The sequence below is a fragment of the Musca domestica genome, unplaced genomic scaffold (genome assembly GCF_030504385.1).
Source record: "Musca domestica strain aabys unplaced genomic scaffold, Musca_domestica.polishedcontigs.V.1.1 202, whole genome shotgun sequence".
Classification (NCBI taxonomy): Eukaryota; Metazoa; Arthropoda; class Insecta; order Diptera; family Muscidae; genus Musca; species Musca domestica.
Window position 1 is genome coordinate 36,018 of NW_026712253.1, and position 11,809 is coordinate 47,826.

Here is an 11,809-nt window from a genome sequence, read left to right on the forward strand (position 1 = left end):
GATACTAAAATTGGTGTTGGGTGAAGGAGTAAGGCTGGAATCCCGAAATTTTTTGTTTAGGCCTATGTTGGTATCTGTGGTTAAGATATGGAAGTGGTTTTGGAAATGCGCCCTATATTTGCAGGAAAACTACTAAATAACACTAAATTTGGTATTGGGTGAAGGAATAAGGCACAAATCCCGAAATGTTTTATTTAGGCCTCTGATGTTGTCAGAAGTTAAAATGTAGAGGTAGTTTTGGAAAAGCGTTCTTTATATGTACGAAAACTAGTAAATAATACTAAATTTGAATGAAATAATACTAAATTAGAATTTGGAATTAGTCTGGAATACCGAAATTTGTTATTTAGGCTTCTGTTAGTGTCTGTGGTTAAGATATGGAAGTGGTTTTGGAAATGTGCCCCATATTTGTGAGAAAACTTCCTAATGATACTAAAATTGGTGTTGGGTGAAGGAATAAGGCTGGAATCCCGAAATTTTTTGTTTAGGCTTATGTTGGTATCTGTGGTTAAGATATGGAAGTGGTTTTGGAAATGCGCCCTATATTTGCAAGAAAACTACTAAATAACACTAAATTTGGTATTGGGTGAAGGAATAAGGCACGAATCCCGAAATGTTTTATTTAGGCCTCTGATGTTGTCAGAAGTTAAAATGTAGAGGTAGTTTTGGAAAAGCGTTCTTTATATGTACGAAAACTAGTAAATAATACTAAATTTGAATGAAATAATACTAAATTAGAATTTGGAATTAGTCTGGAATACCGAAATTTGTTATTTAGGCTTCTGTTAGTGTCTGTGGTTAAGATATGGAAGTGGTTTTGGAAATGTGCCCCATATTTGTGAGAAAACTACTTATAATACTAAAATTGGTATTGGGTAAAAGAATAAGGCAGGAATCCGGAATTTTGTTATTTAGGCCTCTGATGTTGTCAGAAGTTAAAATATAGAGGTAGTTTTGGAAAAGCGTCCTATACACGTACGTAAACTACTAAATAATACTAAATTTTGGTATTGGGTGAAGGAATAAGGATGGAATCCCGAAATTTGGTTTGATTAAGATATGGAGGTGGTTTTGGAAATGCGTCCTATATTTGCAAGAAAACTACAAAATAATACTATAATTGGTATTGTTTAAGTTGGCCTTCAACTTCCCGAGTCCAGTCAATCACGGATGCTGATTGACACAACGGGCATCTCCTCGGCATACTTCCCTCGGCGGAGACCGTAGAGCGCAGATGCCACCGGGCGGTGGTTGTTGTTGGTTAGCTCACTTTGATACATGCGAGACTCTGCTCTCATTGGAAATGATTGTAGATGTAGTAGTAGTAATCGACAATGATCCTCGGCGATCACTGCGATCCTCTGCGATTGCAAGAACCTCAGCGTTCACTTGTCGTTCAGTAGTTGAAGTGTACACTTCTCGCGCTCTAACACCTCGTTCACGGTTATACTAACCAGGCCTCTGACGCCACCCCAAATTACTTAGGTAATTTTGTTGTATTATAGAAAAGAGAAATACACCAATAAAGAATGAAACTATTTAGAATTAATTACTAATATCTTGTGTTTCATTTCTTTGTATTTTCTTCCTTTCACCGCATTCACCACACACGCGAATCACCCGCACCTCTCACCATCACATAATAACTCTGGGGAGTTATCGTTGTTGTTGCCGCTGTCTGCCATTCCTCCACTCCCCTGAGTTAAACAGGTATTGTGTAAAGGAATAAGGCAGGAATCCCAAACATTTTATATTTAGGCCTCTGATGTTGTCAGAAGTTAAAATAAAGAGGTAGTTTTGGAAAAGCGTCCTATATATGTACGTAAACTACTAAATTTGGTATTGGGTGAAGGAATAAGGATGGAATCCCGAAAGTTGTTATTTAGGCCTCTATTGGTGTCTGTGGTTAAGATATGGAAGTGGTATTGAAAATGCGTCCTATTTTTGCAAGAAAACTACTTAACAACACTAAAATTGGTATTGGGTGAAGGAATTAGGCTGGAATCCCGAAGTTTGTTATTCAGGTCTCTGCTGGTGACTTTGGTTATGATATGGAAGTGGTTTTGGAAATGTGCCCTATATTTGTAAGAAAATTACTTAACAATACTAAAATTGGTGTTGGGTGAAGGAATAAGGCTGGAATCCCGAAATTTGTTATATAGGCTTTTGTTAGTGTCTGTGGTTGAGATATGGAAGTGGTTTTGGAAATGCGCCCTATACTTGCAAGAAAACTATTAAATAATACTAAAATTGGTATAGTGTAAAGGAATAAGGCAGGAATCCCGAAACTTTTTATTTAGGCCTCTGATGTTGTGAGAAGTTAAAATGTAGAGGTAGTTTTGGAAAAGCGTTATTTATATGTACGCAAACTAGTAAATAATACTAAATTTGGTATTGGGTGAAGGAATAAGGATGGAATCCCGAACTTTGTTATTTAGGCCTCTGTTGGTGTCTGCGGTTAAGATATGGAAGTGGTTTTGGAAATGCGTCCTATATTTGCAAGAAAACTACTTAATAATACAAAAATTGTATAGTGTAAAGGAATAAGGCAGGAATCCCAAGATTTTTTATTTAGGCCTCTGATGTTGTTAGAAGTTAATATAATATTTAGTATTACTAAATAATACTAAAATTGGTATTGGGTGAAGAAATAAATCTAGAATCCCGAAATTTGTTATTTAGGCTTCTGTTGGTATCTGCGGTTAAGATATGGAAGTGGTTTTGGAAATGCGTCCTATATTTGCAAGAAAACTACAAAATAATACTAAAATTGGTATTGTGTAAAGGAATAAGGCAGGAATCCCAAAAATTTTATATTTAGGCCTCTGATGTTGTCAGAAGTTAAAATATAGAGGTAGTTTTGGAAAAGCATTCCATATATGTACGTAAACTACTAAATAATACTAAATTTGGTGAAGGAATAAGGATGGAATCCCGAAATTTGTTATTTAGGCCTCTGTTGGTGTCTGTGGTTAAGATATGGAAGTGATTTTGGAAATGCGTCCTATATTTGCAAGAAAACTACAAAATAATACTAAAATTGGTATTGTGTAAAGGAATAAGGCAGGAATCCCAAAAAAATTATATTTAGGCCTCTGATCTTGTCAGAAGTTAAAATATAGAGGTAGTTTTGGAAAAGCGTCCTATATATGTAAGTATACTACTTAATAATATTAAATTTGGTATTGGGTGAAGGAATAAGGATGGAATCCCGAAATTTATTATTTAGGCCTCTGTATAGTTTCAAAGCATTTTTCCTAATGTAAATGATTTAAATTTCCCCACGGGTCCTTTTTTGTTCCTTCGTTACATTGTGTTCACTACTGATTTATACGTCTTTGTTTATTTCGTAGACAAAGACAAATGTAGTAACAAAATGTAACGAGTAGCTTTTTAAACCCCGCTTTGCGACATCTTAGCTTTTTTAATTCGCTAAGATTACTCTCGCTCATTGGTTCACGACCAGAAAGCATCAAACCCCTACATCCTGTAAAAAAGGTAATTTAATTGTTTTACAAACAATTATCAATAAAATATCAGTCCACTACTGCATTAAAATAAAATTCTAATAATCTTGTGTTCTATTTGTTTTGTTTCATTTTGCAATGCAAACAGCCTCTGTTGGTGTCTGTGGTTAAGATATGGAAGTGGTTTTGGAAATGCGTCCTATATTTGCAAGAAAACTACTTAATAATACCAAAATTGGTATTGTGTAAAGGAATAAGGCAGGAATCCCAAAAATTTTATAATTAGGCCTCTGATGTTGTCAGATTTTAAAATATAGAGGTAGTTTTGGAAAAGCGTCCTATATATGTACGAAAACTACTAAATAATACTAAAATTGGTATTGGGTAAAGGAATAAGGCAGGAATCCGGAATTTTTTTATTTAGGCCTCTGATGTTGTCAAAAGTTAAAATATAGAGGCAGTTTTGGAAAAGCGTCCTATATATGTACGTAAACTACTAAATAATACTAAATTTGGTATTGCGTGAAGGAATAAGGATGGAATCCCGAAATTTGTTATTTAGGCCTCTTTTGGTGTCGGTGGTTAAGATATAGAAGTGGTTTTGGAAATGCGTCCTATATTTGCAAGAAAACTAATTAATAATACTAAAATTGGTATTGTGTAAAGGATTTAGGCAGGAATCCCGAAATTTTTTATTTAGGCCTCTGATGTTGTCAGAAGTTAATATATAGAGGTAGTTTTGGAAAAGCGTCCTATAAATGTAAGAAAGCTACTAAATAATACTAAAATTGGTATTGGGTGAAGGAATAAGGCTGGAATCCCGAAGTTTATTACTTAGGCTTCTGTTGGTGTCTGTGGTTAAGATATGGAAGTGGTTTTGGAAATGCGTCCTATATATGCAAGAAAACTACAAAATAATACTAAAATTGGTATTGTGTAAAGGAATAAGGCAGGAATCCCAAAAAAATTATATTTAGGCCTCTGATCTTGTCAGAAGTTAAAATATAGAGGTAGTTTTGGAAAAGCGTCCTATATATGTAAGTATACTACTTAATAATATTAAATTTGGTATTGGGTGAAGGAATAAGGATGGAATCCCGAAATTTATTATTTAGGCCTCTGTATAGTTTCAAAGCATTTTTCCTAATGTAAATGATTTAAATTTCCCCACGGGTCCTTTTTTGTTCCTTCGTTACATTTTGTTCACTACTGATTTATACGTCTTTGTTTATTTCGTAGACAAAGACAAATGTAGTAACAAAAAGTAACGAGCAGCTTTTTAAACCCCGCTTTGCGACATCTTAGCTTTTTTAATTCGCTAAGATTACTCTCGCTCATTGGTTCACGACCAGAAAGCATCAAACCCCTACATCCTGTAAAAAAGGTAATTTAATTGTTTTACAAACAATTATCAATAAAATATCAGTCCACTACTGCATTAAAATAAAATTCTAATAATCTTGTGTTTTATTTGTTTTCTTTCATTTTGCAACGCAAACATTGGTTCAATCGAGCCGGATTATTTTCAACAAAATTAACCCGTCTCCCTTTTTCTCCTTTTACAAAGGCATCAACATCGACTTCGTCCAGGACAACAAAAACCAACACAAAAGATCAACGATCACCAACATTTAGTTTATTTATTTATCTAAATAAATTAATAGCAGCAACACAGGTATGTACACATCTTTATTTATTTTACAAATAAAAAGTGTTGTACAGTGATTCCGTGTTGCGATAAATAATTAAAAAACAGCCGTCGGTCGTTTTGCTACGCGCCTAAGTGTCCGTCCATTTGCCGTCGGTAAATTTAATTTCAAAAACAAAAATAAGTGTCAAATCAGTCCGCCGCTTTGGTTTACGGCAAAAATTACACATACACAATCACAGAGAAATTTGATTCATTTCCATTGAATTTTTGTGTTTCGCGCATTTCTTTTATTTTGTTTCTTTTTTTTTTTTTTCTTTTCTTTTGATCATTTTGGTGTTTTGTTTTCATTTATTTCATTTCAAAATCATCACAACAACAATTACCATATGTGAGAGTAATTGTCATCTCTGCTGATTGTTGCCACCTTGTGACATATTTGACACTTACATATAAGTAACATATGATCGAATTTATTAGGGGTGTTCACACTTCCTAATTTTATCCAACATATCGATCAAAAATATTTTAGTGCCATTTTCGGATATTTGTTGTGTTGAATCCTTCGGATATCAACAAAAACTAAATTTTATTTGTGTTTTCGACACTGTGCACCCTATATCCGGTCTCATTTATTAAAATATTATTATTTTTATATAAATATAATATAACATATTATATATTAAATCAAAAATCATTTAATTTTTTATAAAACATTTTTGATTTAATTTTTTTTGTTTTGTTGTCCGCTACCGATTGTAAAAGTGCATCTTACAGTCCGTGCACCCTACAATCGGTTTTATTGACATTTTTGATATTTTTTGAATTTTTGATTTTTTATTTAAAATTTTTGATATTTTTTCGTTGGCATTTGTTATCATCGATACTTTGCCATAGTTTGCAGGTATTATACGATACACTGTAAACATTTTACAAAATTTGGAATACACTGAGACAAATTTTGAGTTAATATTTAATTCTTTTCTTAAAATTTCTATATATTTGTGGTTTAATCACGTTAAACCTCAATATTTTTGCCGTATCTACGATACTTTATTACGATTAGTCAACGACTAATTATAAAATCAGTGTATTTCTAATAAAACACATTAATTTTCTTGAAGCATCACGTGCTTTAAAGTACCTTTTATTCATATTTTTGCGAAAAACTTTCACTTTTTTGGATTTTCACACAAAATATTAGACATTACGTGTCAATTTCTAGAAATTAAAGCATTTCGTGCAAATCTTTCCAAATTTTTATATTTTTGCTATATATTTGTGCATCTTTTTTAAAGATTTTCAAAGTAAGAGTTGTTTTTCAAACAATTTTTTGAAAATTCTTGGTGTTTTTGCTACTTTTCCTGCAAACAAAATACAGTTTTTCACGAAAATTTTAGACATTTGTCTAATTTTTTCTGAATTACGTTCATTTATTTGAAATAAAATGCCACTCACACATCTGGATTTGTTCATCCGAGCTACTGACGCTTTGGTTAAATTTGATGCCAACTTTAGTTCCCAACGGGACGATGAGCTCGATGTCTATATTTTAGAATTACAGGGAGCTGAGGTCAGAACGTTATGGGAAAAGGTAAAACCGTTTTTGACAAGTGTCTTAATTATTTTGCTGAAGAAGACAGTTCAGGTGAGGACATCACTGCCGCTGGCACTAAATACGATGTCGCATTTAGATGTTATCTAAAAGTATTAGCTTCCATAAATAGGAAGTTAGATGAACTTCGGGCTCCGCCTAAGTCATCGATGGCGACATCGTCTCCTCAGGCTAGCGTAGGTAATAGGACTATATCTCGTTCCGAGATTAACACAGTCAATCAGCCTACACCTCGTTCCGAGGATAGAGCTTCGATTTTGGAGGCTTCATTCGCCAATATCTTTTAACTCATCACTCACATCCTGTGGTGGTAATAATTCTGGTCATAGGTTGAATTTACCGCCTTGTGACATAGAAATAATTAATGGCGACTTTCTTTCCTGGCCTACATTTAGAGACTTATTCTCGGCAGTGTATATTAACAATACTGGCATTAGTGACATTGAACGTCTATGTCATTTAAACAATAAGACCAGTGGCGACGCCCATGATATAGTGGCTAAGTTTTCACTTACCCAAAAAACTTTGGTCTTGCGTGGAAAGCTCTAAAACAAACGTATGCTTTTATTTGACCTGCCAGCATTAGACATTGAAACAAGTTTAGGTTTAAAGAAATTGCAAAGAGGCATAAATGGGTGTATTTCGGCCATGTTAAACTATGACATGTCTACTGAAGGCTGGGACCCTATTCTAGTGTTCATATGTCTTCAGAGGCTCCCCAAAAATAGCGCCACACTTTGGGAACAAAGTATCAAAAATAAATCAGCTTTGTCTTCCTGGAAAGATTTGGATAAGTTTCTTACAGAACGCATCCAAACTCTTACCTGTCTTCGTGACATTAGAGGCATTGACAACGTCAAACCTCAAAGTAGTAAAAAAGTTCGTTCACATTTCACGAATGCTGGCACGAACCGATCCCCTACTTTTACGCCTCGTAATTCACCTTCGTCATCTAGGCCATCCCGAGCACCCTCCAATAAAACATGCATTCTATGTGCACGACAAATGCATCATATCAGAGCATGCCAAAAATTTCTAAAATTTTCAGTTCCTGAAAGATTTAACACCATTATGCGACATAATTGTTGTTTAAACTGTCTGTCTCCTAAACATTTAGTCAACCACTGCAGTAGTCCATACAATTGAAGTAAATGTAATAAAATACATCACACTCTATTACATAGAGATAATTCCACGCCTTCGACTGCAGCAACTTCTGAAATTAGGAACGTAGCTTCTTCTGATCAACCCTCCACTTCTTCCGGCCTAACTTCCAGCTCTGCTAAGAGACAGGTATTTCATACCGCTGTTCGAAATGTTCTATTAGGAACGGCAATGGTGAACATCGTTGGAAACGACTGCCCTGATTTTACCTTCTATCTCTGGCAATCTGCCTTCGTTTTCTGTCAATAGCGACTTCGTTTTTCAAGTTTGTTCAACAGTCGCCCTGTTGACCTTCTGCTGGGAGCAGATCTTTATTCGTAGATTTTGCTACAGGGAATTCACACTAATATATTTGGCTCCCTAATAGCACAAAATACGGTCTTTGGTTGGATCATTACAGGTTCTATTCCCATTCAACATCTATCTTCTGATCAACCCTCCACTTCTTCCGGCCTAACTTCCAGCTCTGCTAAGAGACAGGTATTTCATACCGCTGTTCGAAATGTTCTATTAGGAACGGCAATGGTGAACATCGTTGGAAACGGCCTGCCCTGATTTTACCTTCTATCTCTGGCAATCTGCCTTCGTTTTCTGTCAATAGCGACTTCGTTTTTCAAGTTTGTTCAACAGTCGCCCTGTTGACCTTCTGCTGGGAGCAGATCTTTATTCGTAGATTTTGCTACAGGGAATTCACACTAATATATTTGGCTCCCTAATAGCACAAAATACGGTCTTTGGTTGGATCATTACAGGTTCTATTCCCATTCAACATCTATCAGTCTTTTCCGTTAAAGTCAGTATATCTGACGAAGAAAACCTTAACAAGGTTCTTCTTCGTTTTTGGGAACTGGAGGAAGTTCCTAAACGTCCAAATTCGCCCTCCGACCAGTTTTGTGAGTCAAATTATAAACGTACCACACGTCGGGATTCAGAGGGCAGGTACGTGGTCAACCTTCACCTTAGGATTTTCCCGAAATAATTGTTTACGACAATTTCTTCGGAATGAGGCATCTCTTCTTCGAAAGCCACAAATCAAGGCAGTCTACGACCAAGTGGTCAATGAATATTTAGATTTGGACCATATGAGGCCAGTAGTTGCCGCGTCAACAAACTCTACGGTTTGTTACCTAACCCACCATCAAGTAATAAATCCCGACAAGCAGACTACCAAGCTTCGAGTGGTTTTCAACGCCTCGAATAAAACTTCCAACGGGAAAAGTCTTAATGATATTTTACATGTGGGTCCACTCTGCAATTAGACTTAGTATTCCTCATTCTTAGGTGGAGATTATTTAAATTTGTATATAACTGCGACATCACACAGATGTATCACCAAATTCGTGTCCATCCAGCACATACTCCACTACAGTGAATACTCTCCCGGGATTCTCTTTAAAAACATGTTCAGGATTTTGAGTTGCAGACGGTGACATTCGGCGTAAACTGCGCCCCTATTTAACCATACGGACGCTTTTACAGTTAGCTGACGATACTGACGATGAATATCCTCTCGCTGCACACATACTACGTAGGTGCATGTACGTCGACGACGTGCTAACAGGATATCATGACTTGCGTACAGCTTTAAGTTCTCGCGATCAATTAAGATCTGATCTTTCGTCCGCTAAATTTGAGTTGAGGAAGTGGACAGCAAATGACCGTGCTATTTTGCAAAATCTTCCTACGGAAGATTTAATAGACGCCAAAGTTCTTTCCTTTGTAGAAGCTAGCAGTTCCAAGCCTTTAGGTATACGTTGGAATGCTCAGCTTGATTTGTTTTATTTTAGTGTGAATGCTCTCCCCACAAAAGCCCACTATACAAAACGAGAAACTTTGTCCACTATCGCCAAACTGTTCGATCCTTATTGTTGGACTGATTCTACGATCGTCCTCTCCTGGCTCAACAAAAGTCCATCTACGTGAACGACATTTGTTGCCAACCGTGTTAGCAAAATTCAGGAGATTACAGACGTAGGTAATTGGCATCACGTGCGCTCTGAAGATAATCCCGCTGATTTAGGCAGACGGCATTTGTTGCCAACCGTGTTAGCAAAATTCAGGAGATTACAGACGTAGGTAATTGGCATCACGTGCGCTCTGAAGATAATCCCGCTGATTTAGGCAGCCGCCCTGCATAAATGCTGCGGTAACTGTCTATCGCCAACGCATTCTCTGCGAGATTGCCACAGTCGGCTTTGTTGCAAAATCTGCAACCAGCAACACCACACATTTCTCCACCAACCTTCTTCCAACAATCGGACTCCGTCCAGCGCTCCCCAGCCAAGTACTTCCAAGCATCCTAGGCCGCCCAAGAAGCTCCGAAAGCGTAAACATTCAAAAACGTCCGTCCGTTTCTTTAAATTCCACACGCCCAGGTACATCGGTCACTCCCCAACAGGTCAAAACCAGTGGGGCTTCGCCCTGCGTTGCAAATCGGCCAATAACCGCCATTCAGCACGTAGCTACGCTCGGGCCTACGATGGTGGTTCAGCTGCTTCTAAATGGGCTACGGATACCTGTCAGAGCCCTTTTGGACCCATGTGCAGGTCATAGCATAATTTGTCGGTCACTGGCTGACAGCCTTAAGCTATGTCCCGTACTTGTGGGTCCAGAAAGGTTCTACCAGTTTTCCGTCGCCTTATCTTAGATAGCATGCAACGCCTTTCAGTGTCGGCGCGAGTGATCGAGTGATCTGATTTCTCCTTCGGAGACTGTGTCCGCGGGCCTTAAAGACCATTTTTCTGGCCTGCAGTTAGCCGATCCTCGGTTTAATGAGGCTGCAGCGGTCAGCATGGTTCTAGTCCCAGAAGTTTACCACAAATAATGAAGCCTCAGACCTATTCGAGTCCTGGTTTCCCATGGGCCCAGCTCACCATTTTTGGCTGGGTAATATCGGGCCCATTCAATATTTAAAAGAAGTGAGGGGCAATCTTCAATGGCCTCTGGCTCTACGAGCCCTCGTCACTGGACTCTACCAGTCATTTGTTACAAAGAACGAAGTTAATAGATCTGGTCTCTACGAGCCGATTACGATCTCTGCTCTACGAGCAAAAACTTTGTACCATAAAATGTTTTTAAAAAAAGTAAAAAAAGAATTAAGTAAATAAAAAATAAAAGAAACAAAAGAGAAAAAAATGAATAAATAATTTTTCATAATTTTGCAACGGCAGGATGTTGCAACGCGGGCGGCAATGTATAGTTTCAAAGCATTTTTCCTAATGTGAATGATTTAAATTTCCCCACGGGTCCTTTTTTGTTCCTTCGTTACATTTTGTCCACTACTGATTTATACGTCTTTGTTTATTTCGTAGACAAAGACAAATGTAGTAACAAAATGTAACGAGTAGCTTTTTAAACCCCGCTTTGCGACATCTTAGCTTTTCTAATTTGCTAAGATTACTCTCGCTCATTGGTTCATGACCAGAAAGCATCAAACCCCTACATCCTGTGAAAAAGGTAATTTAATTGTTTTACAAACAATTATCAATAAAATATCAGTCCACGACTGCATTAAAATAAAATTCTAATAATCTTGTGTTCTATTTGTTTTGTTTCATTTTGCAATGCAAACAGCCTCTGTTGGTGTCTGTGGTTAAGATATGGAAGTGGTTTTGGAAATGCGTCCTATATTTGCAAGAAAACTACTTAATAATACCAAAATTGGTATTGTGTAAAGGAATAAGGCAGGAATCCCAAAAATTTTATAATTAGGCCTCTGATGTTGTCAGATTTTAAAATATAGAGGTAGTTTTGGAAAAGCGTCCTATATATGTACGAAACTACTAAATAATACTAAAATTGGTATTGGGTAAAGGAATAAGGCAGGAATCCGGAATTTTTTTATTTAGGCCTCTGATGTTGTCAAAAGTTAAAATATAGAGGCAGTTTTGGAAAAGCGTCCTATATATGTACGTA